This window comes from Protopterus annectens, chromosome 3.part1 (genome assembly GCF_019279795.1).
Source record: "Protopterus annectens isolate FY-2018-M chromosome 3.part1, PAN1.0, whole genome shotgun sequence".
Lineage (NCBI taxonomy): Eukaryota > Metazoa > Chordata > Ceratodontiformes > Protopteridae > Protopterus > Protopterus annectens.
This window is the reverse complement of record NC_056732.1, coordinates 1000071879-1000095112: the sequence shown is the minus strand read 5'-3', so window position 1 is coordinate 1000095112 and position 23234 is coordinate 1000071879. Positions and strand designations below refer to the sequence as shown.

Here is a 23234-nt window from a genome sequence, read left to right as displayed (position 1 = left end):
AAATCTACATTTCCAGTCTTTAGATTAATCTATATTATCTTGTAATATTCTCAGACACTGAAAAACACAGAGATATATATTTATAAAATGTTTCTCTTCTTCTAGCCCCAGTTAGCCCTCTAGCTACTCTCTTGGCTTCCATGCTTGCCCAGCTCGTGTACCCCCGCAATGGCAGTATTTGGGTATCACAAGTGACCAGTCACTAAGCTGACTCTTCAATGAGCTGTCCTTGGTTGGGTTTCCTGAAAGCCAACACAAATGTTTTCCTCTAAATATCTTCTCATCCCTCAGAAGTGTGAGATCTGAAACCCAATTTAAATCTCTGACCTATTGTTGTCTTTATGCAATACTGAAGCAAAATATGTAATTATATCACCTGTTTTGAACAAGAATTGCTGGCAATGAATTCTGGACCTGTGAAGTACTTAAATTAGGTGAATATCAATGCTCACTTATCAATAGCTTGTCTAATTTCAAGCAATATCCTTTGAAATATTGTTTGTGCTCTGAATCTTGAAGTACTAGTTGTATTTTCTTGCTGGTCCTGTATACTGTCATTGAGTCTATGCCATCACATGCCTTAATTGGCTTTTTTGTATTACTGTCATACAAACTGTTTGTCACAGAGTGCCTTGACAATGCATCTTCTTGAAAAATATAGGAAAACTGTACAACCCCAATCTGCAATACTTCGGAATCATGGCAAAGCAACTTTTTCTGTTTCCAGAACAAATGTATTGTCTTTTAGATCATGTTAAGCTTGTCTCCATCTCTTCTTAAATCTATATACTGTCATGGTTTACTGTAGCAGCCATGCTGGGGAGATGCATGCATTGCAGAGCATTCCAAATGAATGGAGTCAGCACCAATGGGATATGAAATAACTAATTCTAGTCTGATTTAGAAAGGCATAGGAGTTACTCTTTCCTAGCCTTTTACAGTATGTTTTTCACTCTATACGATTTACTCTGGAGTCAGACATTGTAAATCTTGCAATCTGTTTGAAGGGTAGTAAGAGGGTTAATTCATTTTGGAGTCCTGGTTTATTGCATATCATCTGCACAAGGCTATATCCAAGGGCAAGGAATGTTTTTTTTTTTTTACAGACTGAAGACAATGGGATAGTTAGGCTTAGTCCATGTCTTTATTAAGGCAGTGAAGAAAATGTTGCAAGATAAAGCCCACTGATTTGAGCAAGATGATGATTGGGGAACACATTAAGCAGAACACCACTGCATGTCTCATGACCAGGAAGGAATATGCAGAGGTCACATGAAAATGATAGGGAGGAAAACTGGAACACTTCAAGATAAGGGAACACATGACCAGTCAGAACCAATCACTTTCAGTCCTGTGTAGTGTCATTATGTTAAAATGACAGTACTTAACTGTTCTTGGAAGATAAAAAGTGGAATTGGAAAGGTCAGGAGGATACATCTTGGAACATATGATGTGAAACCAGGAACATTTTTGTAAGGTTAAAGAAGGATGAGAAAGAATGGTGGTTAAAGGGAGTAACGTAAGAAGGCAGCATTCAGTAATAAGCAAGTACTTGAGTGAAATTGCAAAGGGGGAGTGGCCGGAAAAAAGATGGAGTACATCACCAAGAAGATACATGCCCACTAGTAGGTCTGTGATAGAGAGTGATCACACTGGATTACATTTTGATAGTTAATTGAGCCAGGAGAGTATACATTCAGTAGCTTGCAGTTATGCTGATCACAAAGTGAAGACCTGACTGGCAACACTTCTGGAGGTTAGGGTTAAACATGTTGTTAGACACGAGGCATGTTTATGTTGTGCTGGAGGAGACAGTGATAAAAATAATCAAATGTTGTAGGAAGCCAGCAACGATTACAACAACCTGTGTGGCTAGTATAACTTTGCTCTAAAATAACACAATTACTTCTATGAGAGGTAAAACAAAGTGCTACCATCTTTTGCATTAGCTTTGTGGTAAAATGACAACATGGAAGATACTGTTGCAGTAAATCAGCATTTTATTTCTTGAAATTACATATTTTGCTTATTTACTCGATGCTAAAGAAGCATGTACACTAAAAAGTCATAGAAGTTTTGGTTTCATCAAACTCTGTTGTCAGTTACACTTGGTGTAGATACATACTGTACATGTAATTACATTTGGTATAGATACATACTGTACATGTAATTACACTTGGTGTAGATACATGCTGTACATGTAATTACACTTGGCGTAGATACATACTGTACATGTAATTACACTTGGCGTAGATACATACTGTACATGTAATTACACTTGGCGTAGATACATACTGTACATGTAATTACACTTGGCGTAGATACATACTGTACATGTAATTACACTTGGCGTGATACATACTGTACATGTAATTACACTTGGTAGATACATACTGTACATGTAATTACACTTGGTGTAGAAACATACTGTACATGTAATTACACTTGGCGTAGATACATACTGTACATGTAATTACACTTGGCGTAGATACATACTGTACATGTAATTACACTTGGTGTAGAAACATACTGTACATGTAATTACACTTGGCGTAGATACATACTGTACATGTAATTACACTTGGTGTAGAAACATACTGTACATGTAATTACACTTGGCGTAGATACATACTGTACATGTAATTACACTTGGAGTAGATACATACTGTACATGTAATTACACTTGGCGTAGATACATACTGTACATGTAATTACACTTGGCGTAGATACATACTGTACATGTAATTACACTTGGCATAGATACATACTGTACATGTAATTGCACTTTGCGTAGATACATACTGTACATGTAATTACACTTGGTGTAGAAACATACTGTACATGTAATTACACTTGGCGTAGATACATACTGTACATGTAATTACACTTGGAGTAGATACATACTGTACATGTAATTACACTTGGCGTAGATACATACTGTACATGTAATTGCACTTTGCGTAGATACATACTGTACATGTAATTACACTTGGTGTAGAAACATACTGTACATGTAATTACACTTGGCGTAGATACATACTGTACATGTAATTACACTTGGAGTAGATACATACTGTACATGTAATTACACTTGGCGTAGATACATACTGTACATGTAATTACACTTGGCGTAGATACATACTGTACATGTAATTACACTTGGTGTAGATACATACTGTACATGTACGTGCTCCATGCACTAAACACATAGTTTGCTGGCTTGGAAGTACAACAGGTAAATCAGACTTCTTCAGTCAGTTAAAGAGGTTACCCACATTTTTGTTTATTAATTTCCAGCTAGCTGGAAACTGAACATAAGCAAATATTTAATCTGTGCTTCTTGGGTTTATTGCAGTAAGAGTACACATTATAATATTTTAATGTCAATATTCCATTTGAATTTGCTTAAAAGCTGACGACATACACCTACATACACAGCATTGTACCAGATCATTGAAGGAAGTCACATTCCTAATAAGGATGGAAGTGCCCAGTATTGTTATAGGTCCTTCAGCACTGCTTATAAAACAAGGCGAATCCATTGTATAAAGCATTACTGTTTCCTAAGCTCTAAAAACTGCCCCTTGATAAATATGACCTTCACAGGTTTAGAGATCCTGTATAAGAGCATTCCCAGCTCTGGGCGTGCTGCATACTGTCTGACATTGGCCAAACACATGGAGGGGAAGGCTGGCTTTGAAGGGTGCTAAAAACACTGTAGGTAAAAAGATATAAGCACTTATGATTTAGACAGCAAGGCATTTTACTCAGGTGGTGCTGTATTTATTTTTATTCTCTACAAAGTTGCTATACGAGTTACTAGATTATTAACATCCCTCACCTTAATTGCCTTAATTTTATTTAATATCTTAATACTTTGTCCTGGCTATTGTCTAGTTTCTCTGTGTGTGTGCATGTGTGTGTGTGTGTGTGTGTATGTGTGTGTATATAAAAAAAAAATATATATATATATATATATATATATATATATATATATATATATATATATATATGGGTCTACTTCATATGATTGAAAGACCATTTGACCTAAACCCATTTGTTCGAACATTCATTTGATCGAAAACCAGTATTCAAGGCATAAAACTGGGATTTGTCCCCCTCCCCAATGTTGTGCAACCCTGGAGTTGATATATATAGTTGGGGGGGTGGGGGGCACAGCCTCCCACATTGGGGGGTGAATCCCCTCACCCAGTTTCCTTTAAAAGAAGAAAATAAAACAAAAAGTACAGATTTTAAACAAAAATAGGTGGGGGGATTCACCCGCCACACCCCCATTGTGGGGGGCCGCACCCCCTACACCCCCCCAACTATATATACCAACTCCAGGGTCGCATGACATTTGGGAGGGGAACAAATCCCTGTTATTTGCCTTGAATACTGGTTTTCGATCAAATGAACTTTCAATCAAATAGGTTTTGGTCAAATAGTCTTTCGATCATATGAAGTAGACCCATATATATATATATATATATATATATATATATATATATATATATATATACACGTGCCTCATTTGCTTTCCTTGGTAAGCATTTTTTCCTTTATAAACAGTGTGGTAATTTTAACCTGATTAAAATCTAACAATAAAAATAGACCATAATATATCATACTATTCAAATGTACAGTAACTTGGCAGAAACCTGAAACGACTATGTACTTAATATTGGTAATGCTCAGTATGGAAATACTTATAGGGTGACCATTATTTTTTATTTTATTTATTTTATTTTACATTTGTTAACCGGGAAGATCTGACTGGACCAGGTCCATTTACAGCAGAGGCCGGGGGAGAAAACCTCCGGCATTTAGTTTAACAAAAATGATACAACATATATAGTGAACAATGTAAGGATACAACATATTAAGGAAACAAAATAAGCAACAAAAAGAAGCAATGAAAAGAACGGTTATAACAGTAATGCAGTGCAGGACAGTTTTCGTGAGAAGAAATTCATAATTTAGTTAACATGCAGGTGAATACTGTTGTGGCTGAGGAGAGGAGCAAATGTCCTGCAGGGATAGCAGTGGAGCAGGCTGAGTTATTGACTTTTAGAGAGTTAAGGTGTGTTAGTAAGTGAGAGGGGGAGATAGGAGCAGTGAGGGTATGATTATGTGATACAAGGGCATAACCAGGTACTAAGGAGATGTGATTTGAGGGAGTTTTTGAATTGTGAGGTGGGAGGGGCAGTGGACAGAGAATGGGGAAGACAGTTCCAGTTTCTAGCAATTGTGTGGGAGTAGAGCGCTTTCCCTGCTTTAATATTAGCCCTGGAGATGCAAAGGAGAGATTTTTCACTAGATCGAATATGCCGGTTTGCAGTGTAGTGAGTAAGGGGATTGGATATTGAAGGTTTTTTTTCAGGGTGTTTGAGAATGTTGTAGGCAGTAACAAGCTGGTGATAGTTAAGACGTTGTGGTAACTCAAACCATTTTAGTTCTTTTAGTGCTGTACAGTGATGGGTTCTATATGTGGAGTTAGTAGCTAACTTGGCTATTTTATTGTAACAAGATTCTAGTTTGTTTAGGTCAGACTTTCTAATTTGGGTGAAAATTGGCGCTGCGTACAATAGAGTAGAGAGGAGGTGACTTAGGGCAAGGGTGACTAGCTTGATGTGAAAGAAAGTTTCTGTGCCTATATAGTGAGCCCATTTTTTTGTGTACTAATTTTATGGTATGGGAAGTGTGGATATCAAAGTGAAGATTATTGTCAATTTCTATGCCAAGAAGTTTGGTGTAGTTCGAAGGGGAGATGGTGGTGCCATCCTTAGATGTGATGGAGAGGGAGAGGGGAGGTTTTGATTTATTAGGGATGAATAGTAGTAGTTTTGTCGTCTTGGGATTTAGAATAAGTTGGATACCTGACATCCATTTTTCTACAGAGTTGAAGGTATCCTGAGTGAGTGTCTGTAGGGTGGTGGGAGATGAGGCAGAGTAGATCAGAGTTGAATCATCTGCATATTGAATGAGTGTGGCATGCTGGGTTGAGCTATTGAGGTTATTTGTGAATATAGAAAAAAGTAGTTGGCCCAGTATAGGGCCTTGTGGGACTCCTATGGTAGTTGGAAGATGTGGAGATAGAGTTCCCTTCCACTGGACAGATTGTTGCCTGTCAGATAGGTAGCTTCTGAACCAGGCTATAGTAGAAGGGGTGAAAGATAGTGATGTTAGAGAGTCTAGCAGGATGGAGTGGGAGACCATGTCAAATGCCTTTGAGAAGTCCAGGAAAATGGCAGATGCATATTTATTGTTATTCCTGTGGAGGTTGACTAGATTAGAGAAAGAAAGAGCAGTGGTAGTGCTGTGATAGGGACGGAATCCATGTTGTGTGGTAGATAGGAGCTTATGTGTGTTAAGAAATGTCATAACTTGCAAGTGGATGCATTTCTCTGGTATTTTAAGTAGGGGGCATAGGATGGCAATAGGTCGGTAGTTGGAGAAGTCGTAGGAGTTACCCCCTTTATGAAGAGGAATGATGTAAGATACTTTCTAGAGTTTGGGTATGTAGGATTCTTGTCTGGAGCGGTTGATTAGGATAGAGATAGGATATAACGGGGAGTCACTAGCCATTTTTAGGTATGAAGCAGGTATGTTATCAGCTGCTAGTGTGGTGGGTTTGAGCTTTAGGAGGAGATTTTTTATTGTAGAGGAAGGGACAGGTGACAGAGTTAAAGAGGGGGTACTATGGGATAGATTGGGTTGGGTTTGTGGTGGGCTATGTTTGGTTAACTGACCGGATAGGGCTAAGATGGAAGTTGTGAAGTAATGATTAAACTGAGTGGCTAAGTCAAGGGTATTATCTGTAGAGTTTGGAGCTGGAGTAGTGGTTTTGCCTGGTTTTAGTAAGGATTTAATAGAATGCCAGAATTTATGCAGATTCTTTGAATATTTGTTTTGGGCACTAAGAAAGTAGTTTTGTTTATTTTATTTGGTTTCAGCCTTGGCCTTATTTCTAAGCTGCTGGTAATATTGCCTGGAGCTGGTGGTCTTTTCAGTGTTCCAGATTTTCAAGGCTTTATCCCTAGCTTTTAGTAAGGCTCTAGTGTCGCTACTTAGCCAGGGTGCATAGTTGGCTTTCACTCTAATCTTCCTGCTGGGGGCAAGACTGTCAAGAACATTGGTAAATCTAGTATTGTAGCAGTCTACTGCTTGGTCTAACCCTAGGGTTCATAGTGGTTCCCAGTTGCAGTGGCTTAGAACAGTATTGAGGTATTGTAGGGTAAGGTTGTGGTCATCACGTACTAGTTTATTCATAAGCATAACAGAGCTGTTTACATAATACTGCTGTAGAGTTCAGACTTTATTAGATGATGCCATCTTGAAAGTAAACCATGGGAAGTTGAAAACCATGGTGAAATGATCCTCTGCTTACTTTGGGTCCCTTCAGCTGCTGCTTCCAAGACAGCATTAGCACCCCACATGGCTCCTGTGAAGGTTCCTTTAGTTCCTTTAGCTATTTGCCTTTGCTGGGAAATCTGTGTGTGTGTGTGTGTGTGTGTGTGTGTGTGTGTGTGTGTGTGTGTGTGTGTGTGTGTGTGTATGTGTGTCTCTAGGACTGTTGAGCGAAAGCCCGTTTCACTGAATCCAAAACAGGCGAGCACACTTTTGCGAAAGTGTGTTTTCATTGATAATGCACTTTCGTGAAAATGAGCTCAAAAAAAAAAAACATGACAGAATGGCTGTTGATGAAATTGCGGTACCGTAGGGATAAGGGAATATTCCCTTTTCTCCACTGTAGTGCGATCTCGGAGTAAGAAAATAAAAGTAGGGGCTTTACTGTTATCTTTTTTTTTTGTTTTTTTTGCAAACGTTCGTGAAAGTGTGCTTGACTGTTTTAGTTTCGTTGAAACGTGTCATCGGCAATTAGTCCTAGATCCATATATATATATATATATATATATATATATATATATATATGTTTTATATGTATATCTATATATATATATATATATATATATATATATATATATATATATGTGTATATGTTTTATATGTATATATATATATATATATATATATATATATATATAATGACACATAGCTGGCTCTCTGTGATCCACGAACAATTCAAGTTGTGCCACAATGCGGGTTCTCTCTTCTACTATTATTATTATACCAGATGGCTACATGTAACAGAGTATTTGAAAGTAAGCATATTGCAACTACTACAGAAATATGCTTGAATACAGATTTTGCATATTATATTTTCCATTTCCAAAAATGCTGCTTTCATTATCCATTGAAGGAGAGATAGGTTAACGAAAGTGTTGATTTCAGTCTAGCTGAAGGTACTGCATTTTCATTAGCATGTATCCATGTTTATGGGGTACTGTAGAAGGGGAGTGCAATGCAGCTGGTGATATACTATGCAGTGAATGATGTATGTAAATTGCTATGCTAAGCTTTCCCCACCCTTCAATCATTGCTTAGCCTTAATTATCTAGAAAATAAATCAGCATAACTTCAACTGGTTATCAATAAACAACATATCAGCCTTACTGTGTAGCACACTACTCTTCAAAATAATTAAACAAGGCCATCTTCCTCCTGTTAAAACACATTTGCATATCAGACAATAGACTTACTCCATTAAGGATAACCATACAGAATCCATCACTCTGGATAGATCTTACTTCAAATCTGCCTCAGGAGAAAGAGTATTAACAAAGCTAAGGCCATTCCACATGGAATCACCTACTAGCAGGGTTAGAAAGCCATAGATATTCATCATTTTCAATATTGCATTAGCCTATGGGTTGCACCCTGCCAAGGATACAACACTTGGCCAGCTTCCCAAAGCACCAACCCCCTCCTACATAGTCACTTTCACTGCCTATTGGCAAATCCCTTTTGGAGGGAAGAATAAAAGCAGTCAGAGTGATTAAAAATCTTTAGTACTTTATTGCCATCTCATGCAGCTGCATCTCTGAGACTTCTCAGGTGCAGCAGTTAAACATGGCTTCCTGTATGACAGATAAGACCCCTTTTGGGGACCATAATAGCACATTTTTTTTAGTATTTATACTGTATTTTGTTGTAAATACCAGTATGTCACATAAGAATACCGTCTTTTAAGGCACGTCAATAGACATTCCTCAATTGCTGTTACTATAGGCATTACTGTCTAGGATTTGGCTGTCATTTAGTGACCTAATGCTATATTTATGTGTATTTTATGTTTTCAGAGTGGTTTTGGACAGTCAGAAAGTACTTTTTTTCCGGACAATAATGCTTGGTCTTGCTTAGGTTTTGTTTTCTTTTACAGGGCAGCTAATTTATTTAATTCTGTCTGTCTGTATGTCTGTCTTTTAACAGGGAAAATTGTATCTTGCTTATGTTAGTTTGTTATGGAGTAAATCTGATTGGACTGAAAGGATCTGTGTGCTGTTTATGCTTACTAGTGACAACTTGACTTCTAACAGACTCCTTCAGGCATACCTTACCGGCAAACAGGCTTCTTCCCTGGCTACAGCATGGATACTTACCCCAGTCCTGCTGGCCTTCTGTTAACATATCTAAAAAGAATCATTGCCTCTTGTGTGGGCCATTACTATACCTCAGCCAACAGTGGGTGTCACTGCAGAGGTTACTGCCGGTTCCTCAGACCACTTAAATGTTTACGTAAATCCTTTTAGTGTAGCCTTGCCAACTGCTATGGACATGGGTCAGACATTTCTTCTCTGGCTGTTCCAGTACCCTGCTTGGGCATGGAAAACCAATCAATTTGAGTATGGAAGATGCTTCAAGAGGATCTTGTTAAATTGTCTGGGGAAAGAGACCTTTTGTTTGGGAAGATGTGCTGTCCCCTAGCCATTCAACCCTTAGGGATGTACCTAAAAAAAAGAAACAGAACGTTAATCATATTGAAAATAATGAAATGGTTCCTTCCTGTAAAAATGATGTTATTACCCTAGCAAGAAGTTTATTACAGTCAGTAACCTCTATGTGTTCTATGCCTTCTTCTAATACTTCTATTCCTCTGTCTAAGGAAAATAATGAATTTTCTGATTAATCTGATGTTGACAGAGACAGGGTTTACTCACCATAGGATTCTACAGCCCAAGCCTCTGACAGTATGGATAGTGAGCCCAATGTGGTACCAGTGAAAGCTTTCTCCTTTTCAGAGTCTATTTCCAGACAGAGGGACATATTTGCTTGAGAACAGACAGATGGTCCCCCAGAGCTGAGCAGATATTATGATTTACTTGAACATACAGTCCCTATTTCTGCATCCATTACTCCTATTGTGCCCACTTTGGAGGATGTATTAAAAGCTGCTTGTAATGCCCCTGATTCTCCCCCATCATTTCCTCATAAAGTAAATAAGTTGTGTAGACTTCACATGCAGATACATTTCTGTTCTCATCCTACAACTAATCCTGCTGAAAACAGCTCTGATGAAGCTTACGTAAAAGCATTTCAAAAATGTTACTTATTATCTGCGCTGTCTTCCTGCCTTATAATATAATGTAACGTTTAGTAAATGTAAGTGTCTGTACCTCATTTGGTAAGTTGTAGGAAATATCTGCCCCTGTTTACCTAAACAAACACCTGATGAACTGTAATCTTAATGGGAAGCTTCACAAGAGGATGAGTTGGGAAACCTTCCTTGAGCTATTTAGAAGGATCTATGTTAAATAAACGAACGCTTAAAATGTCAAGTACAACATACTCAAACACTTTTAAGAGAATGTTTATTTAACCGACAGCCCAGAATATCGGAAAACAAAATCTCGAAATGTTTTGTTTGGCCACCTACCCCTCCCAAGTGCTACAGAACACTAAACAGACTAACAGCAACTTCCAATACATCATAACAAAACAAAAACTAAAAAAAATACTGTAACGTTGCAAGCAGGTGGGCAAGCCCCCCAGCAACCCCAATGTGGGGGGACTGCACCCCCCCACACACCCCTACTTATATATACCAACTCTGAGACTGCACTTCAGTGCAGAAAAGACAAATGCTCCCTTTCTGCACCGTACGGCACCACTAGCAGTACCTTACATGACGTAAAACGTCACATATGTCATTGCTGGCCAACCGAAATATTTCAGAAGTCCGTTTTCCGACATTCTGGGCTGTCGATTAAATAAACGTTCGCTTAAAAGTGTTTGAGTATGTTGTACTCGACATTTTAAGCGTTTGTTTATTTAACATAGACCCATTTAGAATACTCAAATTAGGAACTCAACCCCAGGCTCTGGGATTGGTACATTTATTTCCCTCCCTTTACCTTTTCCACCACTCAGCACCCTTGAGCCTTCCCTCTGTAATTTCAGAATGCCTTTAAATAACAAAACTGTAAATGGTATAACATCAGTACAAAAACACTTGTCCATCAGCTAACTTAAATGGCTTGAGTAAATGTTTTTAAAAGTATTAAAAAATATGAAAAAATGAAACTTCTACAAGGCAGATTATTCCTCCTGCTGGGAGAGGATTAGAAGCGTACTCTTAGTTCTAAGAGCTAACACAATAATTTCTAGCCTTAACCTCGGTACTCTTTTTCATTCTCTAGTTTGGGGATGTTCCTATATGTAATTTCCACTGATTTTCAAGGTACTTCTGAAAATTCAGAAACATTTACCAAACATTACTGTGGTAATTCCGTTTTGGCAGAGGCAGAATTGGTTCTTTTTGCCTATGGAATTGGCCAAAGACAATTACCATAAACTTCCTCACAGACTGAATCCACTCACAGAGGACAGGGAGAATTTAATACACCCCAACATCGTCAATTGCATCTGACTGCCTGGATGATTTCATGTTGGTATTTTCGGTACCCTTTTCAATGAGGACATGCAGCAGATACTAAAGGATACATGAAAACCTGCTGCTAGGAAGTCATGTTGGCAAATGGAAAGAATTTCTAGTTGGTGCCTAGCCAGTAACCAGGGTCCTATTAGGTAGTCTGCACCCCTGTTGTGTAAATATTTTGTGAGTTACTATCATCTGGCCTTTCGTATGCTTCTATTAAAGTGAATCTAGTGGCCATTTCAGCTTGTCTGCCCTTGAATCACTGTCTGTCTTCTCTGCTTGTGGTTCAACAGTTTAGAAAAAGGGTGTTACACATGAGGCCTCCTCATAAACAAATACCTAAATCCTGGGATGTCAAGTTGGAACTGAAGAAACTGACTTTGCCATATTTTGAACCTGGAAAATAAAGAAATAATCCCAACAATGACCTGGAACACACCAGCTTTATTGACAACAAAATGTTCCTTCGACTAAGTGCTTTCGCCAGTAATTGGCTTCATCAGAGTCAAAGAAACCTCTAACTACAACAGAATAAATAGTGAAAAAAAATTTTTTTTTTTTTACAAACACTTAATTAGTTAATTGATAAGCCAATCATCAGCCATAAAATAACATTAGGTGAACCGCCCTTAAAAAAAAAAAGTGCTTAGTGCAAATCATTTCATCTAAAACAAATCAAAGAATCCATTTAACAATGCGTATAATACCTAGCCAAATTTAAACATATCCACTAAGTTCCACAAACAACAAAATTGGTCGAAAAGTTTGATAGTTATATAGATTTTTATAGTATTTTTAATATGTTCAATCAAACTTTTCAACCAATTTTGTTGTTTGTGGAACTTAGTGGATATGTTTAAATTTGGCTAGACATAGAGAAAGAATTTAGTTTGTAGTACTTTGCAAATGTATGAATGGAAGACCAAGTAACTGCCTCTAGAATACTTCTAGAGTCCACCTCTTTCTAATATGCCATTGTTAAATGGATTCTTTGATTTGTTTTAGATTAAATGATTTGCACTAAGCACTTTTTTTTTTTTTTTAAGGGCGGTTCACCTAATGTTATTTTATGGCTGATGATTGGCTTATCAATTAACTAATTAAGTGTTTGTAAAAAAAAAAAAAAAAATTCACTATTTATTCTGTTGTAGTTAGAGGCTTCTTTGACTCTGATGAAGCCCAATTACTGGTGAAAGCGCTTAGTCGAAGGAACATTTTGTTGTCAATAAAGCTGGTGTGTTCCAGGTCATTGTTAGGATTATTTCTTTATTTTCCAAGTTTTTTGTTCTTGTTGGGAATCACCTTCTGAACCTGCCTGTTTGGCTGAGTTGAGGGTCAATACTTGGAAAACTGTTTTACTTGTTGCTGTGACATTTGCAAGGTGACTGAGCTGCAAACTCTCTGGCATTTCATAGAGATAGGTTTGTTCTGTGTACTAGCACCACTTTTATTCCTAATGTTGTCTGAGAGTTCATTTTAAATCAAGCCATCAGATTTCTATTTTTGTATCCAGAGCCAGAAAACAAGGGACGAACAGATTCTTCATACCTTGGATATGCACAGGCAACTTGGGTATTAATTTGACAGAACCAAATCTTTCTGAAAAGCTGACCAGCTATTTATTGTTTATTCAGGGAATAAGAAATGTCAGCCTGTGTCTAAACAGCCCATGTCTATATGGTTGTCTTCTGCTATTGTGTTTTGTTACTCCCACCATTGCAAAACCATTCCAGGCAGGGTTGGGCCCATTCTTCCAGGGCCTTAGCTTCTTTGATGGCATATTGGAAAGAGGTGGACTCTAGAAGTATTCTAGAGGCAGTTACTTGGTCTTCCATTCATACATTTGCAAAGTACTACAAACTAAATTCTTTCTCTATGTCTAGCTCAGACTTTGCAAGGACCATCCTCCAGGGGCTCCTGGGCCATTATTTTTCCTCTTACCAGGTTGGGTAAGCTTTGGTAATCTACCCATATGCTACAGTAACAGTGAGAATGGTGAACATAGTACAGTTGTGTAAGATGCATTTCTCCATAGCAGTAGATTTTGAATTGTTCACTGCTGCAGTATCCGCATGTACCCACCATCCCCCATGCTATACATAGCTTCTGTGTGTTACAACTTTAATTGTTGAGGTTGTTGTTGTTTGTTGTGGTTAGTCTTTCATTGGTTATAGTAGTTGTAGTTGTTTCAGGATGAGCTCCTCGGTTTTTTTTTTTTGGTTTGTTTTTGCGCGCGCGGGGGGGGGGTACAGCACACTCCCTCCTCTTCTCATTAGAAAGGTGAGCAGGTAAAAACCTTGCTATTCCTTAATCACCATAATTGGTGTTTTTAGTGCCAAGCCTACTAACTGAGCCAGCTTGACTGGATTGTAGTCAGGACTTCGTATGTGTATGCTACAGAGCTAAAAGGTGAGTTGGCCCTCAGAGTATGTAATGCATATGCAGATGCGTGGTGGCATGTATACACTGTGTAGTTTATAAATTTTTAGGGAGTATATAATAGAAAGATATACTTGCAGTTAGCAAGTATCTTTATATCACATCTCTTATGCACTGGAACACCATATAAACATTAATGGAAGGCAACTGTGGCAGACACAGGTTACATAATCAGGTGAACAAAGAGGCTAGCAAATGCATGTAATTTGTGAACACCAGGATCAGGTTTCCATGGGCAAAACTGGCAGGCAACATGACAGACAGCTAGCTAGACATAAAGATACAAAGATATCCCAAACAGCTATAATGACAGGCGGAGAGATTTGATTGGTAGATAGATAGATAGATAGATAGATAGATAGATAGATAGATAGATAGATAGATAGATAGGAAGGCACATATGGTAGTTAGACATAATGGTAGCTAAGTATGTAGGCCAGCAGGTAGATAGACAGGTACACATAGGCACAAGCATATGACTACATACATCTATTAGACTCGACAGTTTAACAGAAGAGGAATTCAATATTGTCTATGCCAGCTTTAATTAGTATAGTACACAGAAGCCTGTTGGTGGATATCTGTGATACAAACTCATAAACTAACTTCAGCATGTGATTTTTATGAATGTACTGAAGAATTCATAGTTTATTACAATTTAGAGGAAGATATGGAAATTATAACTTTGTTTATGTATTATTCCATACTTAAAGTGAAGTCAGGGAGTTATTTGTAGAACATGGTTATGAGTATGACAATCTGGTAGAATATATTCTAGAAATACTGAGATGGTGACTTTATATTACAAACTGGAACATAAGAATAACATTAGGTAAGCAATCACAGGGATCATAAAATCTAGCCATATACACCTTTAAGTAGACTAACAAAAACTTCTTGTCACCCTTTTCAGGCACTTAATACACCTTAATATTGCTTACCTCCTAAATCGAGCAGTGCCTTATATGATAAACCTAGTGTAAATTTGTGTCTACCCATCCAGTCATCAAGACTAGCCTTAAAGGTAATAACCAAAATAGTACTTTGCTTGACCTGTACTGGCAAGTTATTCCACAGGCTGGGAATAACCTGCATTAGGCTCCTCTCCCTCCAGTGAGTTTTGCGTAAGTTTTGGCATAGATTTAGTGCAGGTGTTTGTCGAGGCACTAGTTTTGCAAAGAAACAGGAGGCCAAGTAGGACTGGATTTTTCATGTCTTGTAATGCTAGACACAGATCACGTTGGAGCAGCTGATAGGTTACTGAGTAGAATGATAGTCATGCCAATTTTTCAAAATAGTTGTACAATTTAAGACCTTTATTTAATTTGCTTGGCTAGAAATCTTTGAGGCTTTGCCAGTTGAGCTGTATGCTTAGATACCAAAGGGCATTGTATTCAATGATGATTCTGATAAGGGATGAATACAGGGGAAGGGTGACTTTTTAGATCTAGAAAACTTTCCCTTGATAACCAATTGGAACAAGAAGCATTTCCCGACTGTGGTGGAGCAGTTTTGTGATTTTATTTTTGGCTGGGCAGCAGTTAAATAAAGAACTTGCTGGAGAAACATATTACTATTCTCAAACTAAGCAAATTGAAAAAAGAGAGCATTTTGTGATTCATTAAAGTGATAATGTTTATTACATTTTGACTATTTAATAAGGCACATTCACATTTTGTGTGTAATGATTTTTTTTTTTACATTATTTTACATTACATTACATAGCAAAATTCATTTTAAAATGGGTGGCAAAAGCCAAACACACTCTGGCTAGGCTTGTAAATGCCCTAGGGCAGATAGCCTAGTATGAACCTATGAACCTATTATATGTGTGTGTTCAGATAAGAAAAAGAACAGCTCTGTGAGGTAAACAGCAAGATCTAAGCAGTTTCAAGAGACTCAACTCTTCTGCAGCATTTTATCATAGCATGTGTCTGTCTGTCTGTCTCTCTCTCTCTCTCTCTCTCTCTCTCGTGTGTGTGTGTGTGTTCGTACTACACAGGATTTCTTTCTGAATGGCTCCAGAGGGCTTTGAACAGGAGGTTTGCTAATTAATACCAAGGGATGGTAGTATGTACACACATACAAACACAGAACATATATCTAGATATCTATATCTATATATATATATATATATATATATATATATATATATATGTGTGTGTGTGTGTGTGTGTGTGTGTGTGTGTGTGTGTGTGTGTGTGTCAGGTATAAGGAAAATACAGCTATGTAAGTTGAACTCACCGTAACAGCAGATGTTTGAATGATCACTGCTGCAGTCGCCTTAGCTATATGGGTTATATCTTGCCAATGATATAACAGCTGGCCAGCTTCCAAAGCTTCAGGGCACCTTCCACACACCCACACTGTCAAGCAGCTCGAGATGAGCTGACTAAAAGACAAGTTTAGGTGCGGAGCCCTTCAGATCTTTCCTGCCAGCGGAGAGAGGGATGTTAAACCTTGAAAAGACAATGCAGGGAATAACAAAAAATAAATCTTTGCCCCCTGGCATAAAAAAGACACCTAAAAACAAGGAGGAGGGAGGGCGGGAGGGAGTGGCTACTGCAGCAGTGATCATTCAAACACCTACAGTTATGTTAAGTTCATCTTACACACCTGTACTATGTTCTTCATATTAGTCACTGCTGCAGTAGCCTTATCTATACGGGTAGATTACCATAGCTAACTATATTTGGGAGGAGGAAGGAGACAGGTCCAGAAGCCCCTGGAGAATGGTCCTAGCAAAACTTGATCTGGGCGTAAAGAAGGAATCAAGTGTATATGTACACAGGACCAAGTAGCAGCTTCTAGAATCCATCCCTTTCCAAAAAGCAGTAGATGAACCATGGCCCTGGTTGAGTGGGCCTTGACCCTGCCTGTAATAGATGTGTTGTTGTAAGTATAAAAACAAAAGGTAATAGCCTTAGACATCCATTTGGAAATAGTCTGTTTTGGCACAGGTTGTCCCTTCTTCTTACCTTCTCAAGAAATGAACAATTGATCTGATAATCTGAAAGATTTGGTTCTGTCAAGATAGTACCTGAGTTGGTTGTGGACATCCAGGGTATGGAGTTTCCTTTCTCCCTCATTTTTAAGTTCAGGAAAGAAAACAGGGTGATGGATAGTTTGGCTTAAAGTAAACTGGTATACCAGTTTAGGCAAAAAGAAGGATTAGTTCTCAAGGAAACCCTGTCCCAATAGAAAATGAGGTAGGGCTGACACAACGTAAGAGCTTACAACTCAGATCCCCTTCTTGTAGAGGTCAGAGCAAATCAGTAAAATTGTTTTCCATGTTAAGACCCAGATTAGTTGGTTCAAATGGAGCAAGTGTTAGCTTTTCAAACACAAAATTAAGATCCTGAGGAGGGGTCACCAGTTTACATTGAGGCCTCTTATACCAAAACCCCTTGCAAGAACATGTTGTCATGAGAATGCATTGAAAGAGGAGGATCCATGGGCGGACATGCTGAAATGACTAATAAATAAACCTTGCTAGAGGAATAAGAAAGGCCATAGGATAGTGTAAGATCAGGTTTCATTTAAATGTGGTTGCTTAGACAAAAATACAGCATTGTCTTGGCATAAGTCAAGAAATGCAGCCATACTAAAGCAGACATATATCTTCCTTTTACATTTTCCATGCAGATTCAATAAGAAAGGAATGCTTCTAACCCTTAGTCAAGAATACTGACAAGAATAAAATGTGTTAACAGAATTTGCAGTAGATTAAGTACAAACAGGCTTGGGAAACAAGGTTAAAGAAGCTTGTAGATATTTACAGGGTTTTGGTATTATTATTATTATTATTATTATTAAAAGATACTTCAGACAGTGAGTCATTCAGACTGATGAGCAGGAAATCACTCGAGACTGAGTGCAGAAGTCAGGTCAAATATCCAGCATTCCAGAATATTAATTATATTATTTAGGAGGAAAGGAATATGAGTGCAGAAGCTACGGACATTATAATTCAGTCTGTTTCAGTTTATCAGCACTGTCATTGGAGACGGTAAGATTTAATTCGGATATTGTTAACATCTACCTCCACTGTACATAATAAAACATTTTTAACTCAACTAAAGTGTATGCAGACTTTTAGTCTAAAAGGTACAAGAAGATTTGGCCCATAAAGGAGAGGCTGACACTAATTAATATATAAAGATATTCATTCCAAATCGCATTCCAGTTTCCTCCAGTTATTTCTTATTCATTCCAGTATTCTAAAGTCTTATCAATTCTTACAGATAGTAACTCACACAAATACTGTAAAACCAGAGAACAACTAGCCCTGAATGTGTGCTGGTTATGCTGTTGGCACCAACTAGAAAGCCTTTTCTATCTGTTAATAAATGATTTTCTAGTAGCAGTCTTTCTTGCCTCCATTAGTACCTGCTGCATGCCCTCAGTAAACAGGTACCTAAAAGGAATCATCAAAGCAGTCAATTGAAGATGATTGATATTGGGGTGTCTTAAACACCCCTGTTCTTGTGTGAATGGATCCATTCTATGAGGAAGTTTGTGGTAATTGTCCTTGGCCATTTCCAAGAGAAGGAAAACTACGGTTACCTGGGACTGAAGGGAGTCACCACAATGATCTTGAATCTTCTGAAATACCTTAGATATTAGTGGAAAAGATGGAAAGGCATACAGGATTATGCCTGTCCAAAGAAACAAAAAGGCATCTGTCTTTCAGGCCTTCTTGCATGGAGTTCTGGAGTAGAATTTTGCCAGTTGATTGTTAAGAGGGAAGGCAAAACGGTCGGCTTAAGGAATGTTCGACAGATGGATGAAATCATGGAAAACTCCCTGATCTAGTTTCCATATGTGAAGGTCTGTCCTGGTCCTGTTCAGCTAGTCTGCCACAATTTACTCTGACGTAATGAAGGATGCCTGTAGAGTGAGATTGTGCTGTGAAGCTATATCCCAAGCTAATATGGCTAGTCTGCAAAGAGGGTACAACCTGGTCCCCCTTGTGTGTTGATGTACTAGATAACTGTGATATTGTCTGTAAAAACTTCAAGAGTTTTCAGGGACCAAGGTTGGTTCAGAGAGTTGAGTGCACTGATCAGGGCAAGCATCTACTTGCTATTTATATGTTTGCAGCTGACCTTATGTTCCACAGCCCGTACACTTTTACCACTCCCGACACTGCTCCCCAAACAAAGTCTGAAGCTCCTGTAGTGTCTGACTGCTTTGGAGCAGGAATGGAGAAGGGGAGACCTGGATTTAAGAATATCTGTTGTCTCCACCAAAACATTTCTCTTCTGATAAACACCAGTACTGGGATCTGAAAAGACAAAGGGCTTTGATGGTGGGATCAGAGATTTCAGTTACACTGTATCTGTCTCATGTGAAGTCTTGCCAGGGGTACCTTGAGAATTATAGATTCCCTGAGAACCACAGTTCTGAGGTATTCCCTCGCAGTGACCCTAGTCTGAGTGAAAAACCTTAGAAATAGATCTATATAAAGATCTATTTTTCCCATGGAAGAAAGGCTCTTTGAATTGATGTGTTTAGTTGATAATTGCAGGAACACAGTCCTGTGTGAGGGAGGTAAGGAACGGAATCCCAGCCTGTGCAATAGATCTCTCACCCAAGAGAGACTCCTGATATTTTGAAAAAGACTATGCAAAGATAACAAAGTCATCTAAATATGGAATAATGTGGATACCCTGTAGCTGTAATTGGAGCCAGATACTTTGTGAATACTTTTGGTGCAGTAAATAGTCCATTGGGTAAGAAAAAGAACTGATAATGGAATGCAGACACATAAAACCTTAAGAAACGCATAAGTCTGGATGAATAGGAATGTGATGACAGGCATCTTTTAAGTCTAGCATTACCTGGAAACTTGAAAGAGGAAGAAGAGGTAACATGTTGTGAAGTGACATCATTTTGAATTTGGGCGCTATCACAAAGATTTAGGATAGAAGGAGCTAGAACTGGTCTCCAAGCATTTTCTTTCTTTTTTTTTGACAAAAAGAATATCCTTGAATTAAACCCCTTCCCAATCTGGGAAGGAGGAACTGGTTCTATCAGAACAAGGGGAAACAAAAGAGTCTGATCTACAAGATGAGGAATTACCTCTTCTGGAAAGGAGGAATGGGAGGGGGTGTGAGGGGGTCACAAGGACTCTTGCATAGTCATTCAGACATGTTGGACTGTCCTTGGTTATTGGCAGGTTGGAGACCTCCTTGCCACTTCTTCTTAAACGTCCATTTATCTGAATTCTGTTGAGGCGTTTATTCTGTTTTTTGCCAAAATTGGATGACAAAAAATAAAATCCCTTGGACAATTTGGGAAAGGAAGACTGACAAATTTTAGAGATTCCCGGGATGAGCTTTCCCCTTTCATCACACCCTTTGATCACCTCTGCAGCAGAGGGGGCCAAACACTAAATCTCTATGGGAGAAATTAAAATCTCATTTTTTAATTATCTTGGAAGTTCTGTGAATACAGTCAAACAAACTTCCTTAAAACAGTATCAGTGGCCATAGCCCTGAAAGAAGTTGATCCTCAAAAGCCTCAGAGTAGTGTAGTCTTTGGTGGCAGTAAAACTCTGGAGAGCTTCGCACCGAAACCTGTCTTTTAGTCAACCTCACCTCGACAGGTGTTTGACAGTTTGAATACATGCAAGGTGCCCTGAAGCTTTGGAAACTGGCAAGCTGTTATATCCTTGGCAGGATATAACCCATATAGCTAAGGCTACTGCAGCAGTGAGTAACATTTTGTTTAACTTTAAGTAGATCCCATGTATGGTTTCTCTGTAGGTTGGAAGCCTTTTTCAGCTAAAATAATACATTAAAGCAATTTCCCTTTGCATTATATTATAGTGTATTTCCACCTGATCTCAAGGTGGAAATATACTATAGTGTATTTCCACCTTTAGATCAGGTGTTAATGAAAATGGAAATAAAAATAGCTTTACAAATATTTGAGTTAAGACCAATGCAGCTGAGTTAACCATATGAGTGTGATGAAACCTTCCATCATATCCTACGAAGACACAGTCCCTTTGGGTTTAATTAACAAGTCTTCAGCTGAGAAAGCATGTGCTGCCTTGGGAACAGAGAACTCCTATGTAATACACAGAATCTAGGAGGTGTTTTACTCATGAAGCGATTGATGTGCATGTTGTGAAAAGAAAGGACATCTTAAAGCTGAACAGAAGAAAAATGAACACTCCAAAGTGATGTTCTTCCCCTGGTTTGAAAGACATCATGAGTCCAAGTTTGATGTTTAACTTTGAAAGCCAGAGTGTGTGTGTGTGTGTGTGTGTGTACACACACACATACGTATATATATATATATATATATATATATATATATATATATGTATGTATATGTATATTGTTGTTGTGTCTTTCGGCTTCTCCCAGTTAGGGGTCGCCACAGCGGAACTTCGGTCCGCTAATGATTGGTAGTTGATTTTTACGTGCCGAGTTACCAGCCCTGACACACAACCTACAACGAAGGTACGCCCATTCACGCATGTCTCTACGCAGAAGACGCTCTAGCTGAGAATCGAACCAGACAGCGTCTATTCATAGTGAATAATGTATGAAATTAATTTCAGATGTGTAACAACACCCCAGCACCAAGTAAATTAATTGGTTAATCTTTTTGGAGTATGCAGAATATTTATTTCTTTACTTTTTACAGAATAATGAGAAGGAATAAAAAAAATGCAGTTAATCAATACTTTTTTATCCAGGCATGATATCTTAGATAAACAAAACTGGGAGAAATTGCCCTTCGTTGAGAAGGAACTGCTGGATTCGTAATTACAGTGTTCATGCTACAGGTTCAACAGCAGGTTCAGGTCAGTGAAGAATTAACTAGGAGTGAATATTTTGGACACTGTGTCTCTTTCTCTACCTGGGGCTGAGCCATGTGTCAGCAACGACAGCCATTAATGGTGGCTCTCCATCTAAGTCTACACTGCGTGAGTGAGGCTGTGTGTTTGTGTGCATGTGTGTACATATATACTCACATACACACATATATATATATATATATATATATATATATATGTGTGTGTGTGTGTGTGTGTGTGTGTGTGTGTGTGTGTGCATACAGATAGATAAATAAACACAAGCAGTGCAAATTTTTCCACACTGGAGCACAGATACAAAACTGATATCCAGAAACAAACAAATCCAGCACTTGAAATAATGTCCGAAAAAGGGTTTTAACAGGCCAATGGTTTCTAAAACACGTAAGCTAGTTCCGCTAATTAAGCTTCGTCAGTGTAATGTGATTAGCAAAATTGGTCTGTGTGTTTTAGAAACCACTGGCTTAATAAAACCCCTTTTTTGGGCATTATTTTAAGTGCTGGATTTGTTTCTAGATACACGCACACACACACACACACACAGGCACACACACACACACACACACACACACACACACACACACACACACACACACACACACACATACATAAATACATGTGTGAATACACCCTTGCTCGTGCTACCTCTGTTTATCTATATAGTTGTTATACAATGCACACAATATATATTGACATATATGTATTTATATATATATATATATATATATATATATATATATATATATATATTTATATATATACATACACACACACACACACACACACACACATAAATTTCTTTACATCGCCAATGAATTTATCAGAAAAATTCAATGGCAGTGGCTTACATTTGCAATCATATAAAAAAAACAAAAACATTCCTTTTACGTGGAGGACTTTATTCTCCACATCCCTCCCGTGGAGCCTCCGTCACCACACCCAGAAATTAAATATACTAGCTCCACGGTTGCATGGTATCAAAGAAAGAAAATAACTTCTGTAATTATATCACAATTAAACTGTTGCAGTATGACTGTAATATAATTTGACCGCTGTAACCACAAATTAAATTTACTAAATCTATTGCACCCATCTGTACATTGATTCCCTGTATTTCATTCTGTGTTTGGTAACTCAAATGTTTAGTATGGAAACTTGTTTTATGAAACTGCTGGTTTACTG

General features: G+C 38.1%; 1 protein-coding gene across 1 annotated transcript in view; it reads left to right on the top strand.

Annotated features, from left to right (window-relative positions):
- PREX2 (phosphatidylinositol-3,4,5-trisphosphate dependent Rac exchange factor 2) overlaps positions 1-23234 on the top strand; it is a 1787099-nt gene that overhangs the window by 1609584 nt on the left and 154281 nt on the right. The gene's annotated exons all lie outside the window — the stretch shown is intronic.